A 22,437-nucleotide genomic window follows, 5' to 3' on the forward strand; every position below is an offset into this window, starting at 1 on the left:
GAGAAACTGAAATAGAGAAGGAGAGAGTGGGCGAGAGAGATAAGAAGGGATTCACTAAACAGCTGTGCGACTTTAACATGCAGCATTTCAGTGCAAACCCCTGCATCTTATTCAATAACCACCTGCAGTTCAGTTGAAGCAGGCACCAAATGTGCTGCTATAGTGCTACACCATGTGAAAATTAAGCATTATTTTGTATAATGTGCTATATTGATTGTGGCACATGATCAACATGGCGATCAAATAAAGCAATAGCACATTACAATTGAAGATAATTTTTCTCTACAAATTAAGGAACCATGAACGATGGGTTATTTCAACTATATCAACAGACCAATTGCATGCGATTTCAATTTGCCAGCAGTGTCTGAAAGCTAGAAAGTACTTGCATTGCCCTCATCTGGTTGGCTTTTGAAGGCTTTTATCACTGCCTGTGATATCCCACAATGCATGCAAGTCAGCAGTTGGTGCATCTTATGAAGCGGTTGATTAATTTCCTCCAAGAAGGGAACTGCCTTATTTTAGCTTAACGTTAGCTTGTAAGGATGTTGAATGGACAGTGATTAAACACCTCTTTATATCAGCAAATAACTGTAATGTAAAGGGAGTGCTCTTCCTGCAAAGACAGAAAGGAAGATTCACCATCTTGCTCCACAAATCCATTGTTTTATTGTTCTTTCATCAGGAACAAATAAACTGAACTGCATGTAATGTCTTAGCATATCAAATAAAGCATGTTTTTTGAAACGCTGCTTCCCGTACTGAGGAGCGTGCAAATATAAAAGAAATAGGTTTAAGGAGAGAGGCTTTCCTGAATATCTCAAGGGCATTGGCAGACATTCTGCACTTCATTATGTCACTTTATACTGACGTACAGCCACACGCTGAATCAAATGAGTTAATTCACTTACATTCATGCAAAACACACCGCAGCATTTTGCTTCTCAAATGCTCGTTAATGAGCACAACCAAACATACAATTATTCACTGGAAAACCTCACATAGGCATACAACTACAGGTGTAAAAGAGCAGCAATTTGAAAATGTTAATTAAACGAATCAGTTATAGAATTTCACAAATAATGGCGTTATAATACACGTAAAATCATTTGTATTGTCTTTTTTTCATAATTACCATTATGTCTTCAACATATCTTATACAATAATTATGAATATGGGTTTAAATTAAATTAAATTAAATTAATTAGATTTATGCATTTAGCAGACGCTTTTATCCAAAGCGACAGCTTTTATCCAAAGTGCATTCAGGCTATCAATTTTTACCTATCATGTGTTCCCAGGGAATTGAAACCCCAACATTGCGCTTTAGCTACAGGAACACTTTTACAATTTCATCCTTTTATTTAATTATTTATAATCCTTTTTATGCTTGTTTTATTATTACTATTATTAATTTGTTTTATTTTAACTATACATTTTACATAAAAACACAAATTTTTTTACTTAAAACAAGTAGGAATGGCTGAAAAGGGTTCTATTTAAATTTGGGTTGTTCATGATGATTTGGAAACAAAATCCAGCACTATTACATAAGATGAAGCAAGCCAACCCACAGACTACATTTAAAAATATACTCTCCTTGGTTTGTGGATGTATTTTAATTGGTAATGTGGTGATTGGTAATGTTTCTTTGGAAAGCAATTAAGATTGTTTTAAAGATGTTTTTTATGCCTCAAGGTGTTACGCAGGGCTTTTTTACAAAAAGCACTGGTCAATATTTAGGTTTAACTGAGCCATTATATTTGCTTTTCCTTCAACCTGTTATTGGCTGTTGCATCACTTCACTATGTTTATGTTGTATAGGACCCTCACAAAATTGTACAAGATTTTACACTTTAAAGAAAACACACACACACACACACACACACACACACACACACACACAGAGAGAGAGCAATACATTTGTAATCCGATATCTGTACATTTTCAGCATCATATATGGCCTCTAGAGACGATGGTACTTGTTAATTTGATGACAATGCATAATATTATTATCCCCTTGGCAAATGGAATATGCTGTTCACAGGCAATTTTATGCAGAAAAAAGCTCATAAAGTGACTTTCAATATCAGTAGTACTTAACATCACTAAAGGTGATGAAACACAGACTCTCCTTTAAGAATTTTCAACTTTATTATCTGCTTTTAACAATAGGTGTCATTCACAAAGCAGGCTGAAAGAGTGTGAAAGCTCTGGCCAGTCTCAGGCCAGTCCTACACTTCACATTCCCCCAAAGTAAAACACTTTTTGACTCAGTCGCACATCTAAATTAGACTATTCTCTTTACTACTGTAGTACGAAATAAACATGAATGAACATCAAAAGGTACATTATAAAATGGCCTACAGTACAGTACTTACTGAAATGTGTCATGTAATTGCTCATTCAGTGTTTTGAACTGCGAAAAACTAATTATAAAGCTTGTAAAAATTGCCATGTAACAATTATTTACCTCAGAATAACCATTCGGTGTCCATAAGCTCATTAGTCGGTGTGACGAGAGGGGCGGGGCTTTGAGCCATGGGAACGGAGCGAGGCCAGTGGAGTTAATGAGAATGCTCCACTTATCTGTCTCAAGTCCCACGGAGGAGCTCCGGAAGGATAAAAGGAGGAGTGACCAGGCCTGGACTTTACTTTTTGTTTTGTTTATGTTTGTGCGTAAGAGTCGTATGCGAGGGGCTGTCGTGCTGTTTTGTGTTTATTTTGTTATTAAAGTTGTATTTAAATGTTTGCCGGTCCCTGTCTCCTTCTTCCCATACTATGAACGTTACAGTGTTACAGTCAGCTAGAAAAAATAACTATAATGAGGAGCATTTTGCTAAAGATATGTGCTACTTTGCATATTTATATTTTTACTGTTGTCTACATAATAAGAAAGAATGCAAGTAGGTAAAGGTAACATTCAAACTATCCTTCGCCCTCCGTTCATCTACCTACACCTGGACAGCTCATCAGAGAGCCTAAAACATCACATGCTTATTTTATTCTTAGTAATCTATTGTATAGTAGAATGGCACACAAATGTATGTCTGTCTTGTTTCTTAGTTAAAAATGATAAACATAAATAAAACTAAATAAATAAAATAATAAATATAGCTGCAAATAGCATCTATTGGGTTCAAGACACTATCTGCAAAAAATAGACTTAGAACATTATTCTGGTGATGAAATTTATAGGACACTGATCCTAAGATCCTCTAAGACATATTGCCATCAGAATAGTGGCCATGTTTCTCAAGATACAGAACTATCAACATGGACGATGGCAACTAAGACAAAGGCACTGTATGTTAATTTTAAGGCCAATCGAACCAATAATTCTGTAGTTAGAACCAATTTTATGATTTGATGTTCTACAGCACCAACAAGTGGCCCAGTTCTGCTACCTTTTTTGTGGGTCCTTAGACTTCGGTAAAAACATCTCAATCCATTTAAGAGTTATACCCATTTATATCCAAATGAACATTTGACTGTGTTCCTTTGGAGTGAAGAATCTAAATTTCGACGTTTTCCCAATAACAAAGAAATCGATCACAATGAACGACCTAGAAGCAATTTGCTAGTAATTTATGTGATAAATGAAAATGGTGGACAGGCCATAGAGCAAACAATGGCATGTATGGTATCATTGTACCCGGCATGTCCAAGGGAATCTAAGAAGATAAAAACAAATGAAGAAAATTTACAAGTGCATCTCAATTAATTAGAATGTCCTGGAAGTTCATTTATTTCAGTAATTCAACTCAAATCGTGAAACTCATGTATTAAATAAATTCAGTGCGCACAGACTGAAGTAGTCTAAGTCTTTGGTTATTTTAATTGTGATGATTTTGGCACACATTTAACAAAAACCCACCAATTCACTATCTCAACATATGGTAACATGCCAATCAGCTTATCAACTCTAAACACCTGCAAAGGTTTCCTGAGCCTTCAAAATGGTCCCTCAGTTTGGTTCACTAGGCTACACAATCACAGAGAAGACTGCTGATCTGACAGTTGCCCAGAAGACAATCATTGACACCCTTCACAAGGAGGGTAAGCCACAAACATTCATTCCAAAGAAGCTGTCTGTACACAGAGTGCTGTATCCAAGTATGTTAACAGAAAGTTGAGTGGAAGGAAAAACCGTGGAAGAAAAAGATGCACAACCAACCGAGAGAATCGAAGCCTTATGAGGATTGTCAAGCAAAAAAAAATTCAAGAATTTGAGTGAACTTCACAAGGAATGGACTGAGGCTAGGGTCAATGCATACAGACATGTCAAGGAATTTGGCTACATTTGTCGTTTTCCTCTTTTTAACCCTCTGGAGTCGATCCACGTGTATATACATGTTGAGGCATCTTCTCCTTATAACCCAGAAAAGAACTTAAATTACACTTTCAGTTTTGATCAAACAGACAAGAGCAATGCATCAATCAAATCTGTAAAGTGTCTAGCAATAGACATGATAATACCAAAACTTTGTGCATTTATATATAATGATAACCAACAAGGTGTTCTGGCTGCAGCCTTCCGTGGTGATCTTCATTTAGAAAGAAACGTGTCATTAAAATTAACTGTAACTCAGTGAATACTCAACAAAGAGACATGATATATATATATATATATATATATATATATATATATATATATATATATATATATATATATATATATAATGGTGTCAATTATGCATACTGAATTATTTTTTTTCTTTTGCAATACATCACTACATTCATAAATAATAAGATTTGGGAAAACTGTCTCCTGTTTGACTTGGTATGCCACAGTTCAAGAATAATGTTTAGATGTACCGTATTATATGTTTATAAAGCTTAAATCAAATCTATTCATCATACAAAGCAATTGTATCTCCAAAGAAAACTTGGATTAAACCGCTCAATTGAAATGGATTTCTTTTACAACATTTTACTTGTTGGAATTTGACATGTTGATTGCATTTACTTTCAAAGAAAGAGAATATAAAAATTATCTTAATTTTTGTATTGAATATCAATGAAAAGTCTTAACAGTGAGTAAATTACGGTATTTTTATTTTTGTTAAACTATCAATCTGAAGCTGAAGCCAAAGCAAGGAAAATACATGATACTTGTTACTGAGCTTAGGATAGATGCTTTGTTAGTAATAGAGGAAGACACTAAAGAAGGAAGGAAGAGGATGATGCAATGGAGTAGTAGCGTTTGACATCAGCCAGTCTGTCTTCCTCTCTTTCCTTCAGTGTGGATGCCAGCTAACAAGGCTGTCTGTGTGTCTGAACTCTCTGCCAGTCTCCCAATCCCGCCAGCCCAACCCAAGCTACACAATAACAGCCTTGACAGTCTCATAACCCCCTCCATTCTCTCCCCGGGGCTGAATAGAGGGACTCTAGGGTGAGGATGACAAGGGAAAGGGAAGGCCACCCTCAAAAAAATAAAAAGATAAAGAAGCAATGTGTTCTTTCTTCCCATAAGGATTCTTGATTCCCCCACCCCTCACTCCAGGGAAGCAATTCCTTCTTCCCAGACCTCAACCTCCCCTTCATTCTGGTCTGTGTCAGGCCACTGAGTTCCAGAAAATATGGGATTTGAAAAGAAAAAGGGCTAGGCAGGGGCTCAGAGTGCATCCCTGAAAGAGCGGGATTGCCATTTGTATCACTGTACAGTCCTCTCTTCAAAGACACTCGCTGGCCGATTCAATGATGTGTCTGAGTAGTTAGGGGAAGGCTAGAACAAGAGAGCTGTTTTTAAGGCTCTCTGAACAATGAGGCCCATTCACATCTCATTTCTGCTCGCTTTCTGATAGAGGGGCAGAAAAGGAGAGGCCACAACTAGAGGTTTCTAAGTGAAAAAGATGCAATGAATGGCATCCAAGGAAATATGGGGTGAGGCTTGTTTTTCTCTGAATGACTGAGATGGTTTACATTAATACTGAAGAATTTAATATAATCATTATCATTTGATAAAACGTGTATTCATGAATCGTTGGTGGTGTTTCAACTCCACATGTCAATTCATGGGGTTATTCTTGTTGATTAAATATTTTGTAATGTGCAGTTTTATGACTTTTAATGATAATGTCAAGTTGTGTAAAATAATGAAACATAATAACACTATATTAACCATATATTCATTTTTAGAAAATACTGTACCATTTATATAGATAATCTGAAATAAACTTGCCATGTTACAAAAATATATCACCCATTTTTTTTTATTGATCTTTCTTCTTTCTTAGCTCAAATGACAACAAAAATTCTTCCTGCATGATGGTTCCACCACACTTTATTTATTAATATTTATTTTTTATATCTGTAAATGTGCAGTAGCAGGGTTTTACAAGAATTGATTAGCCATAATGTGACCCTGGGCCGCAAAACCAGTCATAAGTGAGATTTATACATCATCTGAAAGCTGTATAAATAAGCTTTCCATTGATTTATTGCTTATTAGGATATTTTGCCGAGATACAACAATGTGAAAATCTGGAATCTGAGGGTGTAAAAAAATCTGAATACTAAGAAAATCGCCTTTAAAGTTGTTTAAATGAAGTTCTAGCAATGCATATTACTAAACAAAAATTAAGTTTTGATATATTTACAGTAGAAAAATTACTAAATATCTCCATGGAACAAGATCTTTACTCAATATAGTTATGATTTTTTGGCTATTGTTAAAAATATACCCAGCGACTTAATAATGGTTTTGTGGTTCAGGGTCACATATACATCAGACAATTCTGCACATTGCAGATGATATTGGAACAACACAATTTAAATCTAGTGATCATAAACCCAAGCTAGATAGAAAACATAAATGAAAAGTAATAAAAAAAATATCCATATCAATTAATATCAAGTATTTATTTGCAAAACAATCTTTTTCAGTATATATTAAAGCTGCTGTATGTAATATTTTGACTGTACCCAAGCATAAAAACACTATTACACATTCACATACTTGTTTCTCTGAAAAACAACACTAAAGCTAGTTATTCAACTTTGAAAATGTGTGTTCCATGTGTGGTTGCTTTTCTATTGGTCACAGCGCTTCCGCCCACTGCCAGTTTAACCAATAGTATTTCCACACCCAGGGGTTGCCATAGAGTGGAAAACAGTGTAATGCAGCCATGGAGCAAACAAACTGGGTCAGGGACTGTAGATTCTACCCGACCTAAAGAGCTCTATGACTAAAGGAATATTGAAACATGGATAAATCAACTCTTCAACTTACAGTGTAAGGCTTGTCACCTTCCAGTGTCAGTTGCGCTCATTCCCGTTGAGTCTCCTCAATCTGACCACAGATGTCAAGGAGGAGGGGGCTTGAGAAGCAATATTTTGAATTTGGACTGCAGTACCCATTTCAACCACTAATTATCAATATTACATACTGCACCCAAACAAATAAAGCTTGTTTCAACTGACATAATAGATTACCTTATATTAATAATGGCAGTGCGATATCCACTACAGAATATACAGTAATTACAGTGCAGTGTTCATTAGGTCTGCCAATTCAGCTCAACCAAACACTACCTGCTGAATTAAAATTAATTGACCTTCTGGGCAACTTTCAAGATGGCTGTAGCAGTGATATATACGTTCAGAAGTTGAACACTGCATCTGCTTATTAATATATCTGTGAGTTATATATAGCCATTTGGCATTTTAGACTTATTAAAATATTCATCACAGAAGAGGCATATTCCAGTCACTGCCTCTATGCACTGCATTGTGAAATATTTTTTGAGTTAATGACTACATCCAGAAAAATAAAATGAACACTTCATCAGTGACCTGTAAATCACATAATTCCATCATTTATCAATGCGAGGCTAGTGATTGAGTGACTGGTGTGGAATAAATGACTGCAGATATATGATAAGACAGCTTTAAAGGAATGTCATACCTAGATTTAGATGAGCTCTGACAAGACCACCCTCCATCTTTGAGCTCTTAATAATGGAAAGAGCTCTTGACGAAAAGAATGTCAATCCAAACTCTTTACTATTAGATGAAACAAGAAGTGTGTGTGTGTGCAACTGCACAGGAAATACATTCTTAGAATTCTGATTTTCAATCCAGCCGAAATGAGCATTTGATAAGATTGCAATGGACAATAAGGTATTAAACACATTCACCTCAAAGACACAAAAACCTTTCATATTTATGTGCCGTGGTGGAACGCTACAAACCAAAACCCATATTGTTGATAGGCGAGGATAAACGACCTGGGAAATTTGGGACTGATAAAACAGATTGCTTCCACGAAAGCCCTGTGCCTTTAGGAGTATGCAGGAAGCAGCATAAAGTAAATCAGGGTGCTTATGGGCCAGCTGTTAGCCATCCTGTCCTGTGACAGCACTTCTCTTAATCTGATTACATGACATTCTGTCTCTCTGGGCAGGCAGGAACCCGGTGAATGACAAAAGAGTGGTGTGCATGGAAGGGCCCTGCTCTCATGGAGCACTTCCCAATCAATCACATCCCAGCATTGAATGGCACTGAATTGAAGTGTGTGTGTCAGGGTGGGGGCGACTCGCTCTGCATCTCAAAGACAGCAAAAGGCTTTTACACTGAGTGTAAGCTGCAGCATGAGAGCTACAAGAGTACAGAACTCACATCAGACGGGGGGGTTATCAAAGCAAATCAGACTAAGGGAGCAGGCATACACGGTCACATTTCAGAGCATCTTCAAAGTGCTGCTCGCCCCCGATTGCAGGTGGGAGCTGCGATTTCATCTCCTGATAATGAGAGGCTTTGGGGGGTGGGGGGATCTTTAGCTCAGAAGTTTGAAAAAAAAGCAAAACGCAAAACTACAAACACGGTTGCACCGCTCCTTTCAGTCTGACAGCCTGCTTTGATAATACCATCTTTTTTTTCTCTGTCATCACACGGTTCCAGCTTGTTCTCAAAGGAATAGTTCACTTGAAAATGAAAATGATGTGAGCGTTTACTCACCACAATGTTGTTCCAAACCTGTATGACATTTGTCATGTTGTACTACTGTGTATGACTTCTGTTAAACTATTCTTTTCACAAAGTTGTTGTTTTTATCTATAGACCTTATGCTTCAGAAAAGAATAAGTGTGCACTATATATTAAGATATTCTCAGAACAAAATATTCTGGTGGCTACAAACATTTTCTGAAAATGTTAAAAAAATGCTGGCAGTGGACTGCATTTTTATTTTTTATACTGGCAGGATGAGAGTTAATATTCCAAGTCTTCACATGAGGAACATACCAAAACTTCAGTTGCTACTCACTAAATTTTACACTTCGCTACAGCTCTTACATTGTTTGTGTCTGTCAGCTCAAAAGCACAAGTCACTTTTTTGCCCTTTTTGATAGCTTTCTCGTCTTTATATGCTTCTGTATGGAAAAAGAGTTTGGAAAAAAATGAGGGTGTGTAGTTGGTAACCATTTTCAACATTAGATTTTCAACTTATTATCAGCACAGATGTGGTTGGAACTCAAGCCAGGTGGTTGCTGTGGACATGGCTTGCAGTTTTCCTCATCCTGTGTCTTGTGTTTTGCTAACACTTTGTCTGGAGTCAAAGGTGAAAAAACATCATCCAACTCATTAGGGAGCTATCGAGTGTTTGGTTACCAGCAGAGCCAGCATATTCTCCTACTGGATGGGCAATAAAGGAGCACTACACTGCCACTCTTCCTTGCCAGCTCCCTTTCCACCATCAGTGGTGTAGGCATGGAAAAGGAGCCCACACCACAGCTGTCCAGCTCTACAGAAGATTACAGCGGAAGCTGCCTGCTGCCTCCCAGTGTGCTTGTGTTTGAATGCACTGGGAGTGACGGTATGCGGTTGGGAGGTATAGATATTAATCATGGCGAGGCGTGCAAGCCCGGGCCTGCTCTAGAAGATGGATGTGGTGTGAGTACATTGATGTCACCCTGACGAGACTTGCACATTGCCTCTTATTTCAATTAGTTCCCAAGCACTAACACCTGCTCCATCCTCTCAAGCATGTTAGAAATGCACACACATACACGTAACAAACACGCAACATTCCTCTTCTCTGGCCGTGGAGCAAACTCACCTTTATCAAGCTGAAGTGTCAGTAGTTTTTCTTAACAGGCTGCACTGCTACGCATTCATTGCTCAGGAAACAGTAACTCCACATTAATGGCCCAGTAATTTGTAGTCCTCTATTGCTGCTGTCATTGCAAAATTAAGTTCTTCCTCTTACCACTCAATGCTCACTTCTTGAACTGTTTATTTCCACATGATTCTATGAAGTAATTCAACCTAAATAGAGTAAAATAGAGTAGAGTCCAGAACAGGTTCTGAAAACCATCTCCACGAGGCAGTTATACTAAATATACTAAATATCTGCCCTACGATAAGCTCAGAGTTTGTCAGGTGAAATAAATCAATCACAATGTAGAAAAGCAGCCCTGTTTACTAGTGAGGCACCACAATTTTGGAAGCCAAAGTTTTAACTGAAATGGTTTTGAAGAGTCAAAATCATTGACCAAAACACTGTATTTTGATTATTACTTCTCCGATGGTGCGTGTTGACTGTGCACACAATGTGGAGAACTACAACATGTAAGCATTTCAGGTTGTGAATGCTAGGGCTGAGTTGACTAGCGTTTTCTCAATTTTAATCAGTCTTCATTTCGATGCACCAGTACTGATTCTTAAACCCCAATCTTTTAGACTCTGGTGCTTTCTGTTGATACGTCAACAAAATTGACCAAATATTACTTGATGCCATCCTAGCTTTCAATAATCACAAGCTTTGTGTTTTGTTAATTTTAATATTGAACAAAGTCTTAGCTTTCAGATTCTGTATTTTTTTTTCATGAAATTCAAACAATATGGGTTGTTTTGATGTTCTTTAATATGACAAGTGACTGTAGCTGCCTGAGTTCAATTGTGGGAAATTGATTTTTTTAATTTTTATCTCTATTATCATTTGCTGATGTTTGCCATCTGAGCAATGATACCAAGACTCTAGCATTTTTACTAACAGTAAGAAAAAGTAAGAAAAAACAATGTACTACAGATTAGTATAATTTGTGGATATATTTTATTTTGTTGTTGTTGTTTTTTTTTTACATTAACACAAGGATGAATACGTTAAATACAGTTCCAACCAAATTTGAACCAAAATAATTATTGTAGTGGGATCACAAAGACAAAACCAAGATTCTGAACATATATTTAATATAACAGCTCAATAATAACAGTAATAAATCCATAGTTGTGTATTTTTCCATTTAAGGCAAAACATCATTGCCTTTTTTCTGATAAGAAGATTGGTTATTGATTCGACACAGAGCTGCTTGCATGGGTTCAGGGCTTACATCTCTTTTTTGGAGAATTTTATGAAATGTCTATAGGAAAAATGCATGTGTGTAATAGTCCCGGAAGCCATGGTGCTGAAACAAAATGGGTGGACAATGATGAACTGTATACGGATCTTTGTAGGATGAACAAACTGGGATGGACTGATACCTCAGGGACTAACCATGAGTTGATAAGCTCCAGCATCTCTAATGTAAATTGCCGCTCTGAGCCAAGGATAGCAGCAGAAGAGGAAACACCAAGCACTGTTTAAAACACAGGTCTCAGTAGACTGACCTCTATACCTTTAGATCTGATCTATCTTATGTGTAAACTCTCTTCTCTACTCAGAGAAATGGCCTCTCTCTAAACCAGCCCCTTTAAGAGGTCAAGAGCCCGTGGTTGTGCAAAGCAAGCAGTGGGTAAAGGATTTGATAAGTGTCCCTGGGGCTCCAGCTTAACACATAACTTGGGCTTTGAACATCCAAAGCTTTTAATCCAGCTAAATAATGGGAACACATCTAATGCCCTGTATATGGGATGAAACTCTGTGTATCGTGATGCTACAGTAATGAGCTGGGCATTTAAGCTGGCTGCCCCCTGCATATAACCTTTGAAGTCTATTATCTACAAAAGCCTGTATGCGATATTACACAGTTGATTGCACCATATGTTGAAAATCTAAGAACACTGCAGTTTTTAATGTGGCAGGGTTTCCAACAGTTTTGTTCATAGTATATATTAGGGGTGTGCAATGACATATTTGGATGTTGGTGGGTCATTTGAACAACTATTTGGTCTTACACTGCTTAGCTGCAACATAATAACCATCTGCCTGATACTGTGTAGGGTCCCCTAATGCCGAAGTGTCAGGCATGGACCCCACAAGACCTATGGATGTGCCCTTTGTTATCTGGCACACAAAACATAAGCTGTAAATGTTGCTAGGTGGGGCCTCCATTGATCTGATTTGATGGTCAAGCACATCTCACAGATGCTCAGTGGGAGTGACATCTAAAGGAATTGGATGCCAAGGCAACACCTTGAACTCTTTGTCATGTTCCTTAAACCATTCCTAAACAATTTTAGCAGTGTGGCAGGTGCATTACAGGTGAAACAGGCCACTGTCATCAAGGACACTATCAACCTTTGCCATGAAGGGCTATATGTGGTTTGCAACAGTCTTTAGGAAGATGGTCGGTGTCAAAGTAACATCCACATGAATGCAGGACCCAAGGTTTCCCATAAGATCATGGCCTAGAGTATAACAATGCCGCCATTGGTCTGCCTTCTTCTCATAGCTGCCATCAATTTCCCAGGTAAAGGACATCTACCTGATCTGAAATAAAATGTAATTCTTCCATTGTTCTGTGGTCCAGTTCTGATGCTCACAGGCCAATTGTGGCATTTCTTGCAGTGAATAGGTCTCATCATGGCCACTTGGACTGATCTGTGGCTAAAGCCACATATGCAGCAAACTGCGATACACTGCATGTTACAATACCTTTCTATTATGTTTTTCAGTACCTCTTTTGTGTGATCAGACCAGACAGACTTGTCTTCACTCCCCATGTGCATCAATGAGCCTTGGGCACCCATGACCCTGACGCCAGTTCACCGGTTGTCCTTCCTTGCACCATTTCTTATATATGCACTAACCACTGAATATCAGCAACAGCCCACAAGACTTGCCATTTGTGGAGATGCTCTGACCCAGTCGTCTAGCCAACATAATTTGACTAATGTCAAAGTCACTCAGATCTTTTCGATTGCCCATTTTTTCCTGCCTCCAACACATGAAATTCAGAAATTGACTGTTTACTTGCTGCCTAATATATCCCACCCCTTGACAGGTGCCACTGTAATGATATAATCACAGTTATTCATTTAATCTGTTAGTGGTTTTAACGTTGTGGCTGATCAGTGTATAATAAGCAATGCAGCTTGCGACACTGAACCCATTTAAGTCGAGCAATATCTTTTCAGATCGATCAGACTATATAATTCACTTCTTTATTCACAATAGCTTTTATCTAGGACAGAAACATTGAGGATCTTATTTAGGGTGACACAGTTAAACAACATTGATGAACAATAGCATTTAACTAAATATTGTGCTGCATAAGAATGCCTCAAAGGGACTTCCACAGAAATTAATCAAATCAAATCATTTTTTTTATGCGGCTTGATTTACAAGAACTGTCCAAATAAAGTGGTTAACTATAATGAATCAGACTTCCTACTACCACATTTGAGAAAGGCAGCACAAATACTGCGACATGCTGCTAATCTGTTAGTGAAGTTAACTTAAATCTAGTGAGCTCTAGTTTGTATGTTTTTTTTGGCTTAAATTTTTTTAGTGATGTTCTGGCAAGTTAAAACCCACATTGAATCGTCAAAATTTAACCAACATAAAAGCATTGAAGCTAAAAATACAAATGCTAAAAAGACCAAGAACCTATTCCTAATATATTTATTATTAATCTGACATAAGGTATAAATGTCATACGGGTGAACTTCACCTTGGAAGGAATGAAATATCTGAAATGAAATGAATGTTATAAAATATGCCTGTGGAAACTCCTGAGAGGACTCTGGACCTGTAATCGTTGTCATTCAGACGGAGCATTCAAAACAACCCATTTGCAAGTGTTTAAATTCAAGGATATGTTCAATATCATAACCACTTGTAGAGCACTCATCCCCATGACAACTATGTCAGCACCGGCCCTTTTTTTTTTATTTAGCTTTCATATTAAGAATTAATATGTAAATGAATCGATTATCACATTAAACTCAACATGTAATTGAAATCCCCCTAGTGAAATAAATTGTCTTTTGATGATAAAGTAAACATTTGAAGATTGAGCTACCATGATGTCTAAGGTTAAGCCTCATAGCCTCAATGACCATGAATGTTAAAGGTCCCCTTCTTCGTGATCCCATGTTTCAAACTTTAGTTAGTGTGTAATGTTGTTGTTAGAGTATAAATAATATCTGTAAAATTCTAAAGCTCAAGGTTCAATGCCAAGCGTGATATTTTATTTAACAGAATTCGCCTACATCGAACGACCAGTTTGGATTACATCCCTCTAGTTCCTGCAGTGATGACATCACTAAAACTATTTTTGATTAACCTCCGCCCACAAGAATACACAAACAAGGGGCGTGGTCTTGTTGCGCTCGCACGGAGAAAGAGGAAGAGTTGAGTTTGAAGAGCTGTGTTTGTCGCCATGTCGTTTGAAACGCTGTTATTTTCATCTCGGAGTCCAATCACCTTTCTTTGGGCTTCCCAGGGACACTGTACTTGGAGGTTAATGGTTACAATTTATGTTTAACTCGGTTCCCGAAAATTATAATCCACATGTAAAACTATGTGCAGCACATTTTCCTGAGGGGGGCTTCCTCAATCTCAATCAGTTTAATGGCGGATTCGCACAAAGATTATTCCTGAAAGATGGAGCAGTTCCCTCTTTGTCTGGAGAAGGCGTTGTTTATGGACCATTTATGGTTGGTGCATTTAACAGTTTCTGTAACTGATTACACAAAGGACAACGCTATTTAGCTTTGTTAATTAGATGGTAGCACTGTGCAGAAAAATCGAATGCGATTTTCATGCCCATCTCGTCAGTAAACGTGTTCAGTGATTATAAGTACATCTCCAGCACGTGCGTTCAGATCAGGATGGCCAGGTTTTCAAAACAAATCCTGCCCACTTGCTTCTCAAAACTACTCCAAAACCAGCCCAATCGCGTTTCCAGGAGGGCAGCGCGCACTCCGCTGCTGTTGAAACACAACACAGGAACCACTGGCACAATCAGAACTTGTTACGCATTTCTGAAGGAGGGACTTTATAGAACAAGGAAGTCTTCAGCCCGTTTATGATAGTGAAAACAGCGGTATAAGTGAATTGTGTGAAAAATACTGTGTTTTTTTACACGCAAAACATGAACACATGTTATATTGCACACTGTAAACACAATCAAAGCTTCAAAAAAACACAAAAAACTTGTTTACATTCACAGTTTTCATCAGTTGGAATGAATATAATCCAATTTCAGATTCTCAAAGTTCTATTTATACCAAACCTAAACTTTGCAGTCCAATTCACATATTAATTTACATGTGCATTAAATGTATTCCAAACAAAACTAAACAACAGTTTAGTAGTGTTAGCTAATATGGAATGTTCGAACTTTACAGAATAAAAGAAAGCTGTTGTCTTTTCCGATAGGAAAATACATCAAAAGACTCAGAAACTCAATTTAAACTAATTCAGTTACATTATTTGCAAAGTTAAGCATAGTCTTTTACCTGTATGCATATATTTTATGGAGGATTGTTTGAAGTAAAATATTCTCCCGACAAGTACAGTAAAATGTTCTCTCACACAACACCAAATGCTGCCAATGTTACCGCACCTCATCACTACACAAATGCAATATTTTCTATTTCAGCTGACATTCACTGCAAGCAATTCATGGCTTTGATTTGTTTTAATCTATCTCACTCTGGCATTCCCTTTTAATCTCTCAGCACCACATAACTCTGTTCTCCCAGAGAAATAGAAAGAATAAAAAAAGGTTAGATCTCTTTGTGTTTCATCTCTGCCTCCTGCGATCCCGTGAGAGCCCTATCTGCGCTCTGCGCCTGGTGATGGGAGCTTGTGCCAGGGCCCCTGTTTGTTTTCATCCCTTCCACATCTCACAGAAATCTGCCTGACAGTCCAGCGCCACAGCTTTCCCCCACAGGACGCTCCATCAGATAAAATGTCACCCTGGCTTTGTTTTTCTGCTGCCCATTGGCTAGCTGAGCATTGCCCACCTGATAGCCAACAGCACAGTGGCCGATAGCTTCACATGCTAACTGCTCAGACTAGCTTCTTTCTAGCTGTTTTTATGATTCTTGAAAAAGTTTTAGCCTCCAATCTATCCTTTGCTTGCAACCCAGACTCAGAAAAACATGCCTATGGCAAAATAATTTAAAAATGATATTAGGTAGCTTCTTGCATGTTTTGCAATATCACTAAGTGGCACTAAAAGCACATTCAGTTTTATCCAAAACAGGTGAATTTGAATCTGGGCAACATTTTATTACATCAGTTGTATTTATCGTAGCAGTTCTCAAATCAAATGTCAGACTATAAATGGTTTAAGCGCTATTGCGTTTGAAAATAATGTTCCACTAGACAAAACCTAACCCACAGAGTAAACAAAAGCAAACATGAGATAAAAGGGCACCTTGAAGCATCCACGCCATTGTAGTCTTTGAACTCTTTTATCAGGACTCTTACCTGAGCAAGTTTACATATCAGAAAAGCCAAACATATTTAGTTAATTATATCATGCAAACATCATAATATATTAGTTTACAAATTATGCACTGTGGTAAAAGAGCTCTCAGGTCATAACATAATATTTTTCAAGGAATATATACTGTTAAATAGATCTGCCCGCAATCATAATTTGTGTGAAAATTAATAAAATTATTATAATCCAATGTTGCATATATGTTAGTTTATATATATATATATATATATATATATATATATATATATATATATATATATATATATTAGGGCCGGGACTTTAACGCGTTAATTGAGATTAATTAATTACACAAAAAATAACGCGTTAACTAAGATTAATTAATTACAGAAAGAAAATTCCCGCATTTTTAATAACATATTTTTGCACCGCGGAATGTTTCTCACTGGATGCGTTTCGACGGACCGATTATACTGGAGCAACAACTAGCGTTCGCATATCACCGCAGCACATCGAGCCTCAAGTATCACCTCAACGCAAAACATATAGCAGCTAGCGTGGACTTTACACTTTATGTTGAACTATGTATTATTTTGTTGGTGCAACAGTTTATGTTGAATTCTTTATTGTTTTGGCCAAGGTTATTGAGAGTTGGACTTAGTATGTTATGGCCTCTGAAGTATGCTATGGCCTCTGAAGCAACAGAGAGATGTTTTCTAATAGTCAGTGATTCCAATGTTCTGAATGTAATTGACAGTATTGTGTATTACTTAAAAAAAAAACACTTTACAGAAGGTTCCAGCACCTATAAGCTTTCTAAATTTCTGAAATGTACTATTTCTAAATTGTTTCTAAATATGCAATTGCACTGGTCTGCTAGACTTGGTTGAACAAAAATGAACAGTATTTTGTTGCTTAAGCTTATGTATTCAGTCATTATTCAATGGTATACTATAAATCCATGTGAAAAAAAAAAAAACTTCTCACTGTTCTCAGGTCAAATATTTATATGCGATTAAAATGCGATTACTTTCGATTAATTAATTACAAAGCCTCTAATTAATTAGATACATTTTTTTAATCGAGTCCCGGCCCTAATATATATATATTTGTCACCCAAATACATTTTAAATACATGCAAAACACAGTATATTTTGTAAACAGTAATGCTCAATAAAGTATATTTTTGAAATAGAACATTGATTTAGTTTCAGCCCTCATATAACAAAATAAATGTATAAATGTATTTCAGCATCAAGAAAATTCACTTCCAGTCTTACAGTAGGCTAAATGCAAATTTGTATGCAATAGTCAAGAGATCAAAATGACATTAATAATGATTTAATAATATATAAAACATTTTTTGAACATTCTAAAGTATGTTCTTTGCAGATTTTTTTATGTGTTATATGTTCCTACGTGTGAGACAACAACATATACATTATTTGTACATATTCAGTTTATACAATTGACCTATCCCTCGATTTCTACCATTTTGGATCAAAATATTTAAGCTCACTGTGGTGCATTCTGGGATTGCTTTATCTCTACATGCAAGCTTCGTTTAAATTTGACTAAAGTTGTTTCATATAGGCCAGCAGAATTTATGAGCTTCCTCCACGTTGGGAGCTCTCCTATGACGTCTTAAAATGCTGCCTAGGTAGGCAAGCTCAAGTTTTGTACAACAGCTTGCTGCTGTCTCTTTAACACTACAAGTCATGTCTCAGATAACTGCTTCTGTGCCATAGATGATTGTCTTCAGATTCTACGCAATGAGGCTGGAAGAATCAAATGACTTGCTCCTCTACTGGAGGACACCAAAGCGTTTACTCTTGTCATTCCAAGTTAATGCTACTTCCCCGTATCCATGTTTCAGAGAGTATAAACACACTCTGCAGCCGCAGAACCTCATCTCACATCCTGTGTTCTCCCTCCTCCAGGAATAAATTAATAAAAGGGCTCCGGGCTTTGCAGGTAATACAATTAAGTTTGACAACTGTGCTTTAAGGGCGAGCTGACAGTGCAGAAAAAGATGAGCCATTGTCTGGGAGAGACCCGTGTCACAGCACGACACGCCACACTTCCTGTTGAGCCGATGGATAAAAACACCTGCTGAAGGCATTCCTGTTTCTATTAGAGGATGGCTAGTCATCCTTATCACCCCATCCCGGATGGTAGTACTGCTTATATTTAGGGTTAAGGTTTCACAAATCCAAAGTATTAAACTAAAGAATGTAACGTGTCCCACGCTCTTTGTGATAGTAGCATTGCAATAGGTGGGATATTGATTACTTCTACTAAAGGACGATCTATAAATCTATATATCTGCCTGTCAGTCTGTCTGTTGGTATGTCTGTCTATCTATAGCAATGCAGCCATATCACCCTTTCCGGCAGCCATATCACCCTGCAGCCCAAGACCGGTTTCCCACTGAAGCTAAGCAGGGCTGAGCCTGGTCAGTACCTGGATGGGAGACCTCCTGAGAAAACTAGGTTGCTGCTGGAAGAGGTGCGAGTGAGTCCAGCGGGGGGTGCTCACCCTGTGGTCTGTGTGGGTCCTAGTGCCCCAGTGTAGTGATGGGGACACTATACTGTCAACAAGCACCGTCCTTCGGATGAGACGTTAAACCGAGGTCCTGACTCTCTGTGGTCATTAAAAATCCCAGGATGTCTTTCGTAAAGAGTAGAGGTGTGACCTCGGCATCCTGGCTAAATTCGCCCACTGGCCTCTGACCATCATGGCCTCCTAACAATCCCCATATCCGCTGATTGGCTTCATCACTCTGTCTCTTCTCCACCAGTAAGCTGGTGTGTGGTGGGCGTTCTGGCGCACTATGGCTGCCGTCGCATCATCCAGGTGGATGCTGCACACTGGTGGTGGATGAGGAGATACCCCTTGACTATGTAGGCACTTTGAGTGTCTAGAAAAGCGCTATATAAATGTAAAGAATTATTATATATGCAAAGAGGAACCTAACCCTAACCCTAACTGAAGGAAACATTTTTTTTTTTAATATGCATATTTCATCACATCAGTAAAGTAATTATTCTAGAATACAACCTAAAGTGTTAACTCGCTATAATAAACATAGGCCTACTATTTGCTTCCTGAAGGAAAAAGTGGTTGTTCATGACATCAAGTAAACATGTTCTTTGTTTGACTACTCAACTCCAAATGGCACGCAAAATCAAGCGACTTGTGATTGGTGGTTTATTATTTCAGTTAGGTGGCAACTTCATATGTAAACGGACAATTCCCAGCCAGATTAAGCTCCATTAAGAACCAAACTAATTGTGAACAGAATAGTGTAGAATTATTAGATAAAATTTAACAGAGGTACAGTTGAGTACAATTTTCTTCTGAAAATGTAAAAATCCAGTTTAATTCAGTTTTCTCTTTATAGATGTTCAGCCATCATTTAGCTGCATTGAAATCTAAAGTGTCGAGACAATTGTACTGTATATAAATGACTCTCCTAGATCTCACAGCACCTGTCAATTTGCCATGTTTTTCTCATCCTCTGAAGTGGGCCTGTCTAGCCATTGTCTGCTGTAGGTTTGTGGGATGATTTGAAAGAGGTCCTTTTTCTTCCCTTGAACTTTCATGTTTTTCTCTCCATCTCCATCTGCATGTCTATGCCATCTCGTTTATTTCTCTGCTCTCCTGTTCTGAAGGTTGGCTCCTCTGGCATTGCTTGGTTCATTCTGTCAAGAGTGTAGATGAGGTGGCAGCTCGGAAGGAAAGACGAAATAGGTCTCATTATTCAAAGTGCTCGGTATCGGGCCACTCAAGGCCTCTGATGATATTGTGGTGTGACCTTGTGGTTGTTTGGTTTGTGCATGCATCTCATTGCACTTGATTCGCAGGCCGCTGCAGCTTGCCGGATGATATGGAGATGGATAGCCTTCTTCTTGCTGTTTTTTCAAAATTTGCAGACCGCTGCAAACATTGTCCAGTCATGAGCAGTTATGGACCACAGGTGCAACACCGAGCAATTAGTGCTGGTCATCTGGCTGTGGAAATTTGCTCAAAACGTTAATTAAGTTTCACAATTTGGCTAATGTTGGAGTCCGGGATATGAACTGAATTCCCATTTGGAGCATTATCCTGGACTCAGAGTATCTCCAGCCGACACAGAGCAGAACTGGAGTGGAGCGTTTGAGTGGCAGGTGTCTACCCTAATTAAACTGTGAGTGCAATAAGTCTTGCTTGTGAGCAGTTTCATAATAATGACAGATTCATTAATTATTTAACTTAATGAGGCAGCTCCTGCCCAGATATATGTTAGTGTGGAGAAATTAGTGGCTCCAGAGCTAATTTGCCAGGTTGCTATTGAAATCTTTGGATTTGCATGAACATTTCCAGTCATGAATAACAACAACAACAACAACAACAATAATAATAATAATAATAATAATAATAATAATAATAATAATAATAATAATAATAATAATAATAATCTCCAGCACATGACTGGTAATGGACACACATTCAGATCTTAGGCATATAAAATGACTGAAGGATTTCACATAAATAAGATTCTATCTAGAATTCGATCTATCAGCTCCTGATATGCATTTACAGTATAAACAAAACTAAAAATTGTTTTAAGAGTCTGCGCAAAACATGCCTACACAATCCTGACACAGGGAGTTTTGGGTGATTAGTAGGGTTTTTTTTTCTAGGTGGCTACTTATTATCTCAATTCAGTGACCTACTATAACTAACACAGCATATTTTGTATTTCTCATTTCCACTCTTAATAAGTTTGACATAAACCTGACAGAAACAAAAAAAATAATAATAACAATAATCTGACAAATTTAACGAAACTTGAAAACCAATTAGGCTTAAAACATTTTAGATTCCTATCCCATCTCATCTGTGTGAGGCTTGCATGGTGCTTATTTTGGTGAATCAAATAAACTACCATTATAATTTAAATTCTAATTATACACAAATGATTAAAGGGTTGACTCAATTGACCTGGTTTGCAAATGTTGTTGAACAGAGAGTGCTTGGCCTTCATTTATATAACAAACTCAAACTGCTGTAAATTGGGTTTTCACCTTTTTTTGATGCAGCAAGGTTAGTGTTGGCCCAGGGCTTCACCCTGTTTTTAGGATTTGTGCCACTCCAGCTATGAACAGTAAGGTGATGACAGGCCTATTAACCCAGCCTAAGGGTCTGGCAGTGAATATGAACATGAACCATAATTACATACGTTGCTTCAATACAGAGATGATAAGCATGCTCTACATATTCTGATATAATTAAAGAGTCATGGTCTTCTCCCTTGTGAATGTTTTTGGTAATAGTTGCAAAGCACAAATCAACCATGTTGTATATTATATGTTTCGATCTGTTTGAATTATGGAGCATGCCAATAAGAAATTGCACCAATGCAGTGTAGGTGAAAAGTGAACAAACCTCAATATTATTGTAAAATTTACATTGTGTGCACACCAAAAGCTGATCCCGATAAAGGTGTTGTGCAAAAAAAGTTCTTTAGAACACCAGAAAGTGTCTGATCCACGTTTGCGTTTGTTGAAAAGCACCACTAGTATTGATATTAGACTTGTTTTGTTGAAAACCAAAATGGCTAATCCTTGATTTTTTTTCAACAATATACTGATGAATCAGTTCTCATAGGGATATGTCAGGGGATAATTGTTAAAAATTGAGTTGTTTGCCCTTGCTTGTGCCCTAAAGGACTAACAGCAAATACAAATAGCCTCCCTGTTATACTGGCATTCTGCCGAGAAACTCCTGACTTACCCATGCCATAATATTGTTGTAATAATCAGAGCTCGGGGCCATCAAATATCATGGCAGTTTGTTCAATTGATTCAGACAA

At 37.6% G+C, this 22,437-nt stretch overlaps 1 protein-coding gene across 2 annotated transcripts in view; it reads right to left on the minus strand.

The window, feature by feature from the left end:
* Nucleotides 1–22,437, minus strand: part of LOC128026947 (neuroligin-3) — a 197,254-nt gene that overhangs the window by 87,116 nt on the left and 87,701 nt on the right. The window lies entirely within an intron of this gene.

Source organism: Carassius gibelio, chromosome A14 (assembly GCF_023724105.1).
Source record: "Carassius gibelio isolate Cgi1373 ecotype wild population from Czech Republic chromosome A14, carGib1.2-hapl.c, whole genome shotgun sequence".
Lineage (NCBI taxonomy): Eukaryota > Metazoa > Chordata > Actinopteri > Cypriniformes > Cyprinidae > Carassius > Carassius gibelio.